Genomic DNA, 16432 nt, shown 5'->3' on the forward strand with positions numbered 1-16432 from the left:
CTACTCCTCTACAGCCCTCACTGCAAGCATTTAAAAGTCCATCTGTCCATTCCACTGTCACCAGTCATCTTCCCCTTTATTATGCCCGTGTGCTAGCTAGAATTCACTGTGCCATTAATGTGAAAAACTAATCATCCATTACGTTAGTACTCTGTGTCGCATTTGATCAAAACTGGCATCCACATTTAAAGGCACGTGCCTTTAATAACTGAACATCGTAGGAATATATTAGGGGGTTTTAATGTACTTTTAAACTGAAGATATATGACTAAAGGTCTCTCAGCCTACGTATATCCCACCTACCTGTATCTGGAATTATATTCTTCAAAATTCTTCAAAATGACACGTGAAAATCTGTAACCTGCATAAAGCTTGCAATATTTCAATCCCACGCAGAAAGAAACTTCTATGCTTGAACTTTGGTAAGCAAACACAGGAAAGAACCATCGAAATAAAGATACCTGCTAAGGGACATTTTTTTTTTTCATTTAGCACCTTAAAAAATATAATGTTCTAACTTTAGGGGAATTCCAATATTTAAGAATGATTTTAGGACAGAAGTTGAGCACAAGAGCCCTGTCTCAGTTAAGCACCTGAGTCCACAACTTGTCCTAGACTGAAGGTCTGACACAGCAAAGCAGCAGGTCTGATTTCCAATGCCGTCTTTGTATTTCCAACTATATATGGATATATCACTTCACAGTAAGGGAGAAGACGAGTTTCAAAGCTCCTAACATCTGAAGTCCTTCTGAAATAAGGATTTGCCATCCTAGTGGAAGCACCTCAGATGCATTTATTCTGCAAATTCCTTCTTATAAATCAGCACTATTAATAGGAGACAACTTGCAATCTATTGAATTGTTACAAAGAGACCTAACAACAAAAATCAATTAAGTACTACTGTCTACGCAGTTGTTCTAGTTAATTCTAGTGGTTTTATCATTATTGTGTTTTCGTTTTTCTTTTAATTGATTTTCTCCCCTTTCCTTACTGCCTGAGAGACACAAACACACACAGGATTTGCCTATCCAGCCATGCAAACACAGCAATGGCAGAGGATACGCTTGAAGAATGCCTGAACTACCATTTAAAGAGGAAAAAAAATGGATTCTTTTTCCCTTGAGTAGTCACTGCCATTACTTGTAACAGGGATATGCAAAAAACATTAAGGCAGATGTATGAACTTTACGTTGATGATACGCTGTAGTCCATTACATGTGAGGAAGTGTTGTTACAGGGAATGCTAGCAAGAGCATTTTGATATGGGCCACAGGACTGGCTAACACCAGTTTCATTGCTCAATGTGGCATATTTTTCCTATTATGTAATGCTTATTGTAGGTATTATAATGATACATAGCTGAAAGCCATCAGTGAAGGCTTTCACAAGGGACCATGCAAAGAAAGCTGATACAATGATAGAGACAGCACTTGATTGTTTTTCCTTATACTCTTTCGTACGTTTTGGTGGCTGTTACATTGGTATGTTCTGATCAGATCTCCTAACCTCACCTGCCACCTTCATGATACCATTTATCAGACCAAATTTAGAAACCAGCTGCTGGGAGAAGGGCTGCAGTCTCATCGCTTGTGGAAGGTCACTAAATAAGGAGGCGGGGGGGAAAAGGTCCCTGCCAGGTCACTTCACATCATTACACGCTGTACAAGCACCATCTTTCGCAGGACGATTTCCTTCAGCACATGCAGATTCCAAAATGGTTAGAAAACAGCCAAACTAGCTGGGGTAATTATGGGGCAACCTCTCAAAATATGAAGCCATATTAGGTGGCCTTTTATTGCCCATGCCTAATCTAAAGTTTATATGTCATCAGGGCAGACTTGCAGAAATCCTCATGACCGCAGTGTAATCAAGCTTTTATTAAAACTAGTCAGACGTTTTCACCACCAAAGCCAAGATTTCATTAGGAACCTTTCTCTGGTTACTCTGTTTAACTTTCTACATTTACAGAACTCTGTCAAAATTACCTCTTAAAGATTTGAGACCGAATTAACCGATACCTTCCCGGGGGCTATTTGTCACCAAGAAAAAGTGCACTAATTTGGATAGTTCAGGGTATGCAGATCATATTTCTTTTCTTTTGAGAAACTTCAACTGTGCTGACTATGAGAAACAGATGAAAAAGAACTGCTTCCAATCCCAACCTCAGATATTATAATTGTATTAAAAGATCGTTTAATTATTAAAAGGAGTAGAGTGCAATGCAAATGAAAGTTCAGAAAATAAACAGTTTAATGTCTCAAAATCCCTTCTGCCACTGAAAGACCGCACAGGTCTAAGAATCTACACCAAGTGGAATTTTAATACAATAAACAGGCTTGATTTATTATTAAAAATTAATGTGAAATTAAATGACTGAGCACTACCTCAAAGCAGCTGGCTATACAGTTACTCCACCAGTTTCTTCATAAACCTATTTCCTGGCCAAATACTCTAAATTCAATACAATATCATTACGAACTGCTTAACTGCATAGAGAAGTCTGCCTATCACTGCTTTAAAATACCACAATGAAGAGATGCTTATTCTAACCTCACTGTGCAAAATATAATTTTGGAACCCCCTATAATTCCACAATGAAATCACCACAATTGGTCTAAAAATGTGGTATTTTTAAATTTAATACCTCATATTTTAGGGAATAAAATATTTGCATCTTGCAAAGGGAGAGAAAGGCAGCTCAAGTCTGTTTGTCCTTAAAATCAAGTTTGTCATGTAATGGGAAAAAAAAAAAATAACCCACCAGCTGTTTAAACCAAATGAAACATACAACTACAAGCCCCCGTCCATTTTGGTACCTGGTCACTTTTGACAGTGCAGACACATGCACAGTGTGCAAGGTGTAGCCTGAAGACATAAGAAGTTGCACATTGTCCCATACAGTGGAAAAGGGGCAAGACCTAGAAGCAAATCTACTTGGTCACAGCAGGTCCATATACTCATTGGTTCCAGATGATTCCTCTCCTTGGTTTACCTCTTCACTGCCTTCTGGGCCACTAGAAAGGCAAGTTCCTTCAAGTAGAGTCCTCAGTAAGGTCATCCCAAACATCAAAGGCAGCAACAAAGATGACACACAAACAAATATGAGAGAAGAACATAAAAGAAGATGAGTCTGGAGCAGCTGTCAGAATAAAGGAAGCAAGACTGAGGCTGGGCAGACAATAAGAGATCAGAGAAAGAAATGCTGGCAGATCAGCATCAAGCTGAGCAGTGAAAGCAAAAAAGGAAAATTCGCTATTGCTCTCCTCTGGGACAGAAAAGCAGTCAAGCTAAGAGGAAGAACTTGGTGAGGGAACGTAACTGTCACTATAATATTAGCCTTGCCAAACTTTAAAGTCCCTTGAAACAGGCAAAATCAGTGTCTAAGACAAGAAATGAACAGGAAGCAAACACTATTTATCTGGCAGCCAATACTGAAAGAGCACACAGGATAAAATGACACGATTCTGTCCTCATATGAATGTAAGCAGTGAAGCTGGAAAGGAGGAAAAAGCTGAAGATGTCACATGTAGCCAAATAACATGGTTCCAGAGACACGTCTAAACTAGAGACATCGCAATAGCTCTGTGAAGGCTGGGTATGGGAGCAGCCCAGCTGTGACTACAAGAACACGGAGCAGTTGATTAGCTCATAACCTATCAACCTTGTTAGTAATCCTCACCTGGCAACAGTGACTCACAGTAGCAAAAGTATAGTGTAAGAGTATGGGGAACTTCACGCTGTGGGGGATGAACGAGACCCCTCCATCCCTATGAGAGTTTTTTTGAAAGCACAAACAGCACCCAGTGGGGCAGAATCAGCAAACTGCATCTCTTCGATTCAGCCCACAAAGTTTGACAAAAAACATGAAGGATAAGCTTTAAACAGGTGTTTCTATATCTGAACTCTGCATATACAAGGACCAAAAAAAGTTTTGGCTGCAAAGGATTCTGGAGTTGCTGAAAACAAGGGGTACAGCAACCCTGAGCTACAAAATCATTCACTGATTTTTCTCATCTGTCAGTCAGGAACAAATTTGACCTCAGGCCTGCAACCTAAAATCCTCTAGTTTCTGCAACCTCTGTTTTTTCTACGGTAAAAATTATATCCACCCAGGCATTAAAACAGGATTGTGATTTAAAGTCAAATTCTGGATCAATGTACTTCAGTCCCAAAGTCATTTGTTCTTTCTGTTCTCTCAGTCCTCCTCCAATCAACTACACGATGCCAGTGGGTTTGCTGGCGTGGGAAGCCCACAGCCAGAGCTTGTCTCAAAACAACCAGCTTCAGCTCAAGCACAAGACCAAATCTTTACACAACAGTAACTACTTTGACAAATTCAGGATGGATGCCAACAAGCGCATGAAACATCCATATTTATACGAAGCTCCTGATTAATGTCTTACGATGTCCGTGTGCTTTAATAAACTCAGGAACTGCGTATATGGAATTTGGCATCTGAGTAAATGATGCCTGTGTATAAAATGCAGTTTGCATCCCATCTGCGCTACAGTGTGGTCAACCAGCACTGATTTTTGCTGTGCTTGTACTTGAGGTAAATCCAATCTCTATTTCCCTACTCATGACTGAGAAGAGTATTAGATGTAGACAGGAGAGCTACAGACCCCCACATCCACATGATACAGATGTAAATTGCGCAATGTGTAATTTTAATAAATACAGTGCCCATGCCCTACAGGATTACAAAGACATCCTCAGAGCTACCAGAAGACAAAATTGACAGTAGGATGAATCATGACCCCAAATGGGCAGTGTCACAGAGCTGGTAGAAGGCTGAACCACGACCTCAATTTCACCCCCAACTAGACAGTGTAATACAACTCCTGCCCAACCTATGCACCTTAACAAAAAAGCAAAAACCTAGACCAGAATGTAAGTAATACTGCCACAGATGCTCACACCACGGTCTGAGACACGTGCGTTCTGCAGGGGAGAAAGGGAGGGAATGAAATAATCAGCCTGAGGGTACACTCCAGTGACGTTTGTACATAAAGTCTTCCATCTTTTCATTGTCTCAACACTCTAGGCAGTTTCCATCATCTAAAAAGGAAAAAGAAACAGCAGTCCACGAAGAGAATTATTATTTGACTCTGTAGCTATTTGTGTTTTAACACATAATTAAAATGTTGAACTGAAGTGAATTAAAAAACAGCTAATTTATACTGTGGATGATGTGATGCGTGGTCAAATATGAAGTATATCAGTGTCTTATTTTCCGATGTAAAAGCTTGGTCTGCATAGGAATCCAGACTCCAGGCCTAAATATTTTAAAGAGCTATTCAATTACCTAAGAAAGACATTCTATACTTTTCTGTTATGGGGGCTGAAAAAGTGCCAGTGGACTTCTGCACTGTCCTACCTCCTGAGGACTACACATCGCAGTCAGGTTAGAAATGTGGCAACTGAATTTAGGAGCAGGCCTTGCAGTTTAACTCCATAATGAATTAGACTGAAAGAATATTTGTTTTCAACTCCTGTGTAGGCATTCATACTAGTTTTAAAAGGGATGAAAATGTCCTGATAGCTTGCTCCTGAGTTGCATGCATAAAGTCATTAAAATTTGGTATCAAGAAGCAGACTTTTTGTAATTTTGTTTCTTAATTAGAGAAGAGACTACAGTGCATGTGTGGCTTATAATATTACATAACACAAATAGTGTTCATTTTAACAATTTTCTAAATGCACATTTAAACAATTAGCCAATATATAGCCTCAAATGTGATTATGTCCAATAAAAAAATCTTTTAAAAGCACTCAACTGTAGTTGTAGTAGGAAAATCATAAAAACCTATTTAAGTGATGCACGAAGTCTATCTGAACCAGGTGGACAGAACATCAATCCTAGAATGTCTTGATTCTGTAGTTTTATTACAAGCTGGCAGAGGGATTAAAAATGAGATGAGACCAAATCTTCCCCTAAATTCAACAAAAGATTTTTTTTTTTTAGACAAACACAAGGGCAGAATTCACAGCAGTGCAGAAGACGATGAGGACAGGCCAAGTGACTTTGTCCCAATGTATTGCTCCAAATTCAGCTTTTGGGAACCCCATCCACCAAAGACACTGCTCTCTTTCTCCCTTAACCTTTTTGCCAAACACCAATGGTGTGAGGGCAGGACAGGGAGAGATGAGAAAGATCCTAGAGGAGGCAGCTTCCAACCATATGCTATTCTGTTTTCTACTACTGCACAGTAGACTTTAATTTTAAACTTTATTTAATGTACCTCATATTATCACATATATATGCATTATTAGTATGCATTATATCATCACATAAATTTCCCTTGCTTGCCTCAAAATCTCTCAATGTACGTTCTCTCACACTTTCTTCTCCTCCGTGCCCATTTCCACTGAGCTGTGTAATGTAAGCTAGAAATTTTCTTTCTCTCCTGCTCAAGGACTCTTGGATTTCTCCTCTGTGTTCATGCACCTTTTCCTACTTCTCAAAAATAAAAAAATTACAATAGACTTTCCTCCTCTTTCTACCCACATAATGAAGAGGTACCTTCACCTATTACGTGCCAGAGGAAATGGCAGAAAATTAAAGGATGAGGTATTCTGTTCCTGGGATAAATGACAGCTCAACTACTGCAACCTACTTGCTCTCTAGAAGGAAGTTGCAGAAGCCTCAGCTCATATTTAAATCCCTTTCAGAGAGAGAAAGAGATCTAGTTCACCAGCACTGTCAGGGAAGTCAGCTTGCTCTTGACTTAGAGGGTGAGAACAACCATAGGACAAGCAACAGCTACCAGTGACAACTCATCACCAAGCAATGGAAGTACAAATAAGAGTAAAGACTGGTAAAGTTTGGAATTTGAAGGAGTCAGAAAAGTAAAGCAGGAAAAAAGACTTTGGGACAGAGGAGCACAACTGAAGGGAGACAGGGACACACGGCAATACTGAGCGGTACAGCCCACGGGAGATCACCAGCTCTGGTATTAAATCCCACAAAAGCTTCCAGAACATATTCAGGCACATTCTGAAAACTTGACAGGTATACAGGAATTATGAATATGAATAAATATGTTACTGAAGCAGCTGCTTATTTCAGTAAAAGACCAGGAGACCGAAGAGTCAAATGCCTGCCAACACAAACGGCAGGCTTCTCCAGCAGGAAGAACATCGCAACCTTAAAAAAACCCAATTTTGTTCTAAATATCTGAAGGGGGCAAAAAAAGACAGGAGGATGGGGCTGTTGCAGCAGTTGGGGTTGGAAAGCAAAGCAGAGCTGTGCTAGTTTTATTCTAGTTTTAGATGTGCCCTATGTAGAACTGACTGAAAATAGCTAGGCAATGATGCCTGCTGCATTCTGGAGATTAGGATCAGGCAAAGGCTTTATGCTGGCTGCCAGCATCTGGATAGTTTTGAGGCATTTCAGAAGATTATGTGATTCCAGCAGACCTTTTTTTTTTTTTTTTTTTAAGGAAAAAAAAACCAACCCTAGTGGGTGCTTTTAATAGATGTTGAGTACAGACAGGCTTTGTTTGAGAAAGCACTGCTTATTCTGAAATAAGCAGGATCCAGACAAAAGGCTTCATCAGTTCACTGCCTCCTAACAAGATCTTTACTTAGGAGCTCTAGGCTGTCATCTATTCATTGTTTTGAGTAAATCCAACTTGAAAGAGAAGTCAGAAGAACCTAACTGGGAGCAAAAGTTGTTAGAGCAAAATAGGCAGGACATGGGTGACGTTAAATGTCACTCCAGGACAAAGCAGTGTCTCAAAAGCTTGTATGGGGATCCTGAGCTGTGAATATCGTCTGCCCTCGGTGTGACTGGAGCCTCAAACAAAATCGATGAGGGAACTAGTGTTGGCTCTCACTCACCTGAGCAGGATCCTCACGATGTCCAAGAGGACAGTCACAAGCACTAAGGGAGGTCTGCTCATGTTTTTGGCCAAGAGGAAACGTGATGAACCAGAGATGACAATCTGTGCGATTAAAAAAACCTGCCCAACCCCTGCGTGCCCTCTGTGAGTGGTGACAACTGGATGGCTTCAGGATTCCAACCTAAGTCAGACAAAAGTATCTGGAAAACTGAGACCACAACACATTTCACTGAAAACACACAATAGTCACCAGCTACAGAAATCATAGACTGTCCCTTTTTCCTTTCTCCCCCCCCCCCCTTTTTTTTTTTTACAAAAAAATGGAAACAGTGACTCACTAGCTCTGTATCCTACAAATTCTACCCCCTGCAAGGAAGTTTAATCATTCACAGCCACTCCCATCACATTGCAGTCAGTCGAAAAGGCTTCAGTTTTAAAGGAAACTTGTGATTTTCATAACATTTTCTTCTCATAGTGAAGTAAGCTATTTAAATCTCTCTACTTTATTACATGCTCCAGTATACCAAGCAGTCTGAACACAGGGAAATGGATTAGATAAATAGAAATATTTTTGTTATGACCTAATTTAAGGACTTTAAAAATAATATGACTACTTCAAAAACTGCAAGGCATCAAAAGGCTTAAAAATATTGTGGAGACATGAGAGTGCAAGATATCTGGCAAGTATTGATAGAGTAACATTTAACTCGAATGAGAAACAGGAGGCATTCAGAGACACATGGTTACCATTCACATAAATTTATGACCAGGGCATTGCTGTTACTGTAATACTCTTTGTACCAGGAGCCATATGCAATGGCTCGCTCTTTTATGTGCAATGTCCATTTATGTCATATTGGCAAAAATTAAAGAAAGGTTTGAATCTGGAATTCGCTGGCTGCCAGTAGAACGTAAGAGATGAAAGTAGTACAGCTTCTGCTCTTTGTAAAAGAAATCAACAGCCCTAGGAGAAGGAATCATGCAGCTTTTACAAACTTCACAGTAAGTGATGGAGGAGATGGCTGGTAGACAAAAGTGTACCTACCCCATCCTACGTGCAATTCACGTCAGTCTAGTACAGTTCAAACTACACTTTTAAGAAAGCTGCCTAAAGTTGCTATCAAACTAATGAATGCACTGCTTCCTTGATTACCTTAGAAGTTCATTTGTCCACTTGCACTAGCACTGAAACTTCATTAGCACTATGGCCTCTTCCAGAGGACACCTTTAGGAAGTCACTTCCTACCACACAGTCAATGGTTTTCTGGTTCCTTGAACAGAAATTTAAAATGAACAGTACAAAATACACTCTGCAAAGCAGACACACAATGCCATCTGTATTGCAAGTCCATCATTAGTTTTACAGTTTATATTAACTTCCATATTACATTCCTTCTTACAGAAGCACTTAGACATCACAGCAGCCTGAGCAATAAAACCACAAATTATAAATAGTAACAACTTCTCCTTATCAGGCAAGAAGTGTCCAGGATCCCAAATATGGTGAAGCAATTCGTAAACTGGAGAAATAAGGAGTTGTAGGAAAAAATACTCCAACTCTTATCACAACCTGTTTTTCCAGAGGGTGTCTGCCTCTACCTGTACACCAAATTCACATCATTAAGATGCCATGGGAAGAACTCAGCCACACGCTGTTCACCTCAGTCCTTTGATTCTTGGGTATGATGCCTGACCTCCTCAAATCATTCTTTACTCCATGGTTTGCCAGGTTTATGGCTCCTCCTAAGGGCATTTACTTCAAGGGATGAAAAATCCTATGCCTAAATCCATAGGAAACAACACTGCCATAATGCTAACCCAAGCTTGTTTTACCTCTTGCTGCTCCTTTACGTTCTACTGCATGCGTGTGGATCCTTCTGTCATCTCTTGTACTCCACTGTCCTCTCTCTGAGGGTGTTTGCACAGCCTAAGCCAGCACTGTAAATCCCTGAATCCAGGCATCAGTTTGTAGAACATCTACACAAATGCAACACACAAGTGTAACATTCAGCACTGGCACGCTTACGTCTCCAACGCCCAGGTAAGCTCACTCAGAACTAGGTGAGGTATTTCTACTTATCTTTGCACTGCACTATGGAATCAGGCTCTCTGAAGAAGAAATAATCTTTCTGCTGTTTGCATAAAGCACCTTCTCTAACATCAAGGCTCAGAAGTGAAGCCCCTAGGTGCTGCACAAATGAAAATAAGCAGTAGCAACAGAGCCCTCTTGCATATTCCTAAAAACCACAAGTGCACTTCGTTGGCTGCTGAGAGAAATGTTTTCCCTTTTCCTACGATAAAACAACATGCCAGTGTGGTTCTCTACCATAAAAGACGGACAGAGGAGTTGCAACAGAGCTCCGCAGGAGACCACGCATGGGAGAGAGAGCCCAGCCCAACACCTACGAGAACTCCAACCTGAAACAGAGACAAGAAAACTCCATGGTTTAGTAGCTCGTTCCCATTTCTTTACCACAGGGCAGCCAGATCCAAAAGCAGTGAGGCCACAGCTGAGGTTAAACCTCGACAGAAGTTTTGTCACAGGAAAAGGTTCTTCAAAGGGAGATGGTTTATTAAGTCAGAAACATTTTATCCTGTGAGATGGTGAAACCTCAAAAGCATAAGAGCGTCATTGTTCCAAAGGAAAGCAAAACATTTTCATGTACTACACTTCTTCCTCCAGCTTCCCTGACCATTGCTTCATCAAGAATGTCCCTTTTCCTACATCTTCCTACTAAAAAGGCTACTTTGGAAAATAATAGTGCGTTTTCCAGATGGAACATCTTGTTTTGCTTCTTTTTTTGTTTGCTTAAAAAAAAAATAAAAAAAATAAAAAACAAACCAAACAACTACCCCAAAATGACAAAAAAAATTAATTTCCACTTGGAAGAAGCATTCTTGGCAGGAAAAAAAAATTAAGTACCTCACGCACACAGCAGAAAGACTGCTGGTTGCTTCACTCTGCTGGAATGCTTTACAAAATCACTTACATCCCCATATGGAATAAAATGTCACAGCAGTTCTCGACACTTCACCTATATTTTACAAATACCTCAGTTAAGAGGGCATGTAAATTTTGCTCTCAGTTCTTCAGTGTGCTTTGATCTTCCTATAGTATTTTTAAGGCAATTTTCAGATTTATAGAAAACTGATTCCATTTAAAGGACATGGATTAGCATAGCACAGAGTAAAGAGGAAAGGAGAGAAATAAGGTTATGTACAATGGATAACATTTTCAGAATTTCCTACATAAGTTACACATTTAATCCCATGAAATTTCAGTGGGATTGAGAAGCCCAATATGACCCAGATGCTGTCCCCACGCTAAGTGCCTGGAACCCCTCCCCAACACACTAGCTACAGACTTCCACCAGGGCTGTATCTTATTCAAAGAAAAGACTGGCCACAGACACACCTTCTCATGGTGCCTGTACGGGGTACGGGGACGCAGCACTACCTACGTCACCGGGTGCCACAGACAGCACAAATGCACGTCATGGTTTGTCTTATCTCTTTTCATGACCATGGTTCAATTCCTGCTCAAAACCACAAAACAGGAAACAAACTTTTTTGGAAGTCAAGTCATTTGGAGACTTTTAAGGGCCTATTCTTTCAATAACTACAATCATCTGAAATTAATAAGTGAAATATTAAAAAGGCATTTTCTGTCCAGCTTTCAACGTCTGTGGAGATGTCTGCTTTTCTTCCATCAGCATCTGAGCAGCCGATAAATGAGAACTTCAGGAAGCTTGTAATGTTGCCATGTAAGACTTTATCACTCCAAACCTTTAACAGTAGCTTAAGCACACTGTAAACTGACTGCAGCACGCTAAACCTGGACAAGAGAGTCAGTATGCATCATTTGGGTAGGACAAAATTACAATTTTACACCATTTGTAACCAACCTCTTGCTGCTTGTGTTATGCAACTAATGCCATTCACACTTGAACAAAGCAAAAAAAAAAAGCAAAAACCCGGAGGCTTCACTGCTCTTCCTGAACGTGACTACGCCTTTACTCGGTTATTACAAAGACATTCCTATTCGTATGGATGACTGATGGAGGGTTTACAAACTAATAATTCCCAAAAGCTGCCTTAAAGCTACATTTCACAGATTTTTTAATTCAACTTCCATATTAGAAGAGAGGATTAGTGTCACTGTTATAGAGATAGCATACAGCACATTAGTATAAAGAGTCACAGAATTTGGAGTCGGTACTATTGAAGCAGAGCACTGTGCTGTATGGGAAACTCTGTTACTGCACTTACAATAGCTCATAATATGTTTAGAAATGCAACAAATGAGAAAAAAATCTCAGAACTAATTCAATATGTTCAATATGTCGTTTAAATAACGCATGCAGGGCTTCACAATTATTTCCTCTTCCATAAACATGGTGGTATTTTGACATTTAAGCAAGAAGTTTGCTCTGATTTATTTGCAGATTAAGTTGTATTTTTGTGCTAAATGCTCAGCTACTCTGCCCCACAGACCAAATCACGACATTTGTTCATATATGGTTATTCTCGGATGCAAGAAAAAAAAAAAAATACCCCAAACCAAGAAATTACTCAGTTAAAAGCTCTCTCCATCTGCCTGGAGGTTTATTAATAACTCATCACCATGGTATCACAGCATCTTAAGGAAAATAAAACAGACAGATAGTTGCTAGGCTCTCCGACCTCTAAGGATAAAAGGGAATACTTCTGGAGAAAGAGTGGGAGAAACTGTTCTGGTCTTGTTTCCTTATCATCCTTGAAGGCAAGGCTAAGCCAAGAGATGGGCCTCATATTGTGGTCTGAAAGCTCCAAGTATTGTGGCCATCACTCAAATCTGTCATCCATGACCCAATTCTCTGCACTAGCACTTACAGAAAAAAAGACAGAAATCCAAGCTGTGAAGGGACAAAACTTAAGCAAAAGGGAAGCAGATGAAGGAATGCATTGCTTTCTTCAGCACTTCCATTTAACCCTCACAAGGACTCTTGTACCACATCACTGTTGCCCCCATTCATATCACCCTAAAACGAGCTGTTTGCTGACATGCACTAAACTCTGCCCTGCAGAAGGGGCTCCAGGATCAGCACAAGGCACAGACTTGCCCTCACTGAGCCCCACAGTGTCACGCTGTAAATGCATCTGACATCAGTGGTGGGAAGCAGGGAATCGTTCAATGACAGGTCCTCTACCCAGAAGAGTCTCAGCTGTTTCTCACAAGTATTTTCAAAATTACTGAGTTTGAGAAGGGCAACCCTTTGCCTGTAGCGCTCCCCCCACCAATACTGAGAGAGAGGACGGCCCCATGTCAGTGCCAGGTTTAGGGTCTAGAAGGAACAGGCAGCCTGCACACACTTGTAAACATTATCTGCTTCAATAAGTGAAGTGAGCTCAAAATATGCTAGAACATCTTCAGAATTCTAATACAGAGAAGGATCAAGCTTAAATGCAGTAAAAACACACACAGGAGACAGAGTTTGTTTGCAGTCTACATCCCCTTTCAAAAACCATGTACTGCAAGGTTGCTCATGTCCAACTGTTGCCACACTACTATTCCAGGAGAGAACAGGACAGGAAAGGCAAATCCATAAAAACAACATACAGAGTGGAGGGTACAAGAGCGTGCTTCCTACTTACAAATAATTACAATATCGGCTAAATTAATTTTAAGGCCAAAGAGCAATGCAGTCAGAAGTCACACCTTTAGCTGGTACACTATTCTGCTGAAGTGTCTCATGGGCAGGAAAGTTTTACAGAACCATTATGCCTAGTGCCAGGGAGAGACATCTAGACGTGCAAACTATCCAGTCTACCACCTGTGAGAGGTACAGTGAGTGGTTACACCATTTCCTTCCTTTCCCTCTGTTAAGACAAGAAAGCAAACAGGGTTACAAAAAAACCATGGGATGTGGCAGATTCATCTCCAGTGCCGTCTCCTTAAAGTCCCAGCACTCATTAAGAAGAGTCAGCCTCTTCTCCCGGGCAACTAGCGACAGGACAAGAGGACACAGCCTCAAGCTTCACCAGGGGAGGGTCAGGTTGGACATTAGGAAGAATTTCTTCTCAGAAAGGGTCATTAGACATTGGAAGGGGCTGCCCAGGGAGGTGGTGGAGTCACCATCTCTGGAGGCGTTTAAGAAAAGACTGGACATGACACTTAGTGCCATGGTCTAGTTGACAGGGTGGTGTCAGGGCAACGGTTGGACTCGATGATCCCAGAGGGCTCTTCCAACCTGGTTGATTCTGTGATTCTGTGATTACTTTCTTCACATGTAAGGTTAACACAGCACAGAGATTGTGCAGCTCAAGGGGGAGAGAAGCACACAGAGAAGTGCCTTCCCCACTGAAGGGCTGGCACAACCTCAAATGCCACAAGCAGGCCTGCCCCACTCCCCCAGAGATGCTGCCACAGCTCAACAGACTTCCCTCTCAGAAGGACCTTCACTCCTGCGTGCTGTTTGTTCAGTATTTTAGAAGGAAGGAAACTGCCCTTTATCATGTCTTTTTCACACTTATGTTACTGCATACTAAAGCAGAAGTCTGTCACCTCCATCAAGTATAAAATGCTGTATTTTGGTCTCTCAGGTGGCCTCATGTTAAATTTCTTACAGTTACCAGAGAAGTTAAGCACAGGAGGAGACTGTTCCCCTTGTCCTTCAGTTGCTTGGCTAATTAGTGCAAGCCATCAGAAGACAGAAAATCTTCTCCTTTTTGCTAGACAGTTGTAGCTTTGAGAAGGCAATGATTCCTGCAACGTGAAGCTGTGTGCTGCTTAGGGTCCTCCTTTTAGGGTGAAAAAGCAGCAGAGGTCAAGGTAAAAATCTCTACAAGCAAACAAACAATCACCCTAATTTACCCCTGCCTGTCAGGCCAGGTGCAGTTTGTCTCTCTCTGTACCCCAAACATACACAACTGATTCTACTTTCTAGAGCAGCAATTGTTGATTGATGAGTCATCTTTCCTGTAAATTTATTTTTTTGAGTGATTCTGGCATTGTTCCTTGAAATTCCTCTCTGGCTATGTAATGGAAATTTTGACCTCACACTCTGGTTTCTTTAACATCACAGATACTGAGTTTAGGAAGAGCAAACAGTTGAAGAAAGGATGCAATGAAGAAATCTGTAGCTTAAAAAGAAAGTAAGCTGTACTAAATAAACTCTCAAGTAAATATCTAGCTGTATGGCCATTAGGTTATGATCCTAATAATATAACAACTCATTTATCACAATTAAGAATTCATGGAAGAGAGGGTTGCATTCCTCTTTCCCCTCCCAACTTGGTCATGTGGCGGAAGCTGTTGGCAAGTGAAACTTGGCACACATCTAAGTTCAGTTTTTTCCTTTTAATTAGCGACTCCCCATATTACCATTTTGAAACCATACTGCAATTGGTAGTCAGAAAACAAAAAGTAGAAAAATGTAAACCAGAAGATGGTAGAAAGAAACCAAAATCACCAAATCATTCATCCCTGAGAGAGAATTATTGCACAGGGTAGCATAACACTTTTCAGATTGTAATCAGCAAGATGAAGGACTTCTCAGCCCCCTTATCCTTCCTCCATTTGGGGGCAATGTGGAAAGTATATGGTAGCCCAAATTTCTCAGGTATGCTAAATTAAAGAGCTTGGAATTTTGCACTGCCTTAATCCCACAAGAAAAATCAGATAGATCTTTGTAGCAAGAATCAAAACTGAACACATTTGTGAATAGCTCTAATTTAGCTAAACATCACTTAATAAATATAAGAGAAGCTCCTCGATCCACACAGTCTGCATTCAGCTGGCAGCGCTCAGAACCAGATGGATGCCCCTAGCACCTGCTGGAGCCTCTAACCAGTATCTACAGTCAGCCAGTTATAATCATCATGGTAAGCTAAACCTAAGAAGTGGCACATTCATGACTCACGAAGGCTAAGCCTATTTAAAATGAATTGATACACGCCTATCTTCCAAACGTTAAGATAGACATGACAACATGAGCTTCAAATAATGCATTCTTGGAATAACTCTAAATGAGGTTTCTCAAATGAGAACACCATTATGGTCTCTGGCAATTCTTCACAGTCGTGCCACAGGGCATCCCACTCCATCCCACCCATGTTTAGCTTGCACCACCAACCAGCTTTTCATTCAGGCCAACCAAAGGAGACAGAATCTTTGGCAACAAGCTCCACTGCTGCTCTAACCACAGTGCAACCCGCAGTAGCCTCTTCACAGACTTCATTAGACACTGACCAACTTAAATGGCCAATTTAAGCCATGAAGAATGTGGCAAGTTTGAAACTTTGAAGAGAGTCACTGCCCTTCCCCATCAATCACAGAATCAATCAGGTTGGAAGAGACCTCTGGGATCATCGAGTCCAACCATTGCCCTGACACCACCATGTCAACTAGACCAGGGCACTAAGTGCCATGTCCAGGCTTTTCTTAAACGCCTCCAGAGATGGTGACTCCACCACCTCCCTGGGCAGCCCCTTCCAATGTCTAATGACCCTTGCTGAGAAGAAATTCTTCCTAATGTCCAACCTGAACCTCCCCTGGCAAAGCTTGAGGCTGTGTCCTCTTGTCCTGTCGCTAGTTGCCCGGGAGAAGA

General features: G+C 41.0%; 2 protein-coding genes across 7 annotated transcripts in view; one reads left to right on the top strand and one right to left on the bottom strand.

The window, feature by feature from the left end:
• The window catches only part of CMSS1 (cms1 ribosomal small subunit homolog), a 246919-nt gene that overhangs the window by 89800 nt on the left and 140687 nt on the right, over positions 1-16432 (bottom strand). The window lies entirely within an intron of this gene.
• The window catches only part of FILIP1L (filamin A interacting protein 1 like), a 212370-nt gene that overhangs the window by 57015 nt on the left and 138923 nt on the right, over positions 1-16432 (top strand). The window lies entirely within an intron of this gene.

Source organism: Nyctibius grandis, chromosome 23, assembly GCF_013368605.1.
Source record: "Nyctibius grandis isolate bNycGra1 chromosome 23, bNycGra1.pri, whole genome shotgun sequence".
Classification (NCBI taxonomy): Eukaryota; Metazoa; Chordata; class Aves; order Nyctibiiformes; family Nyctibiidae; genus Nyctibius; species Nyctibius grandis.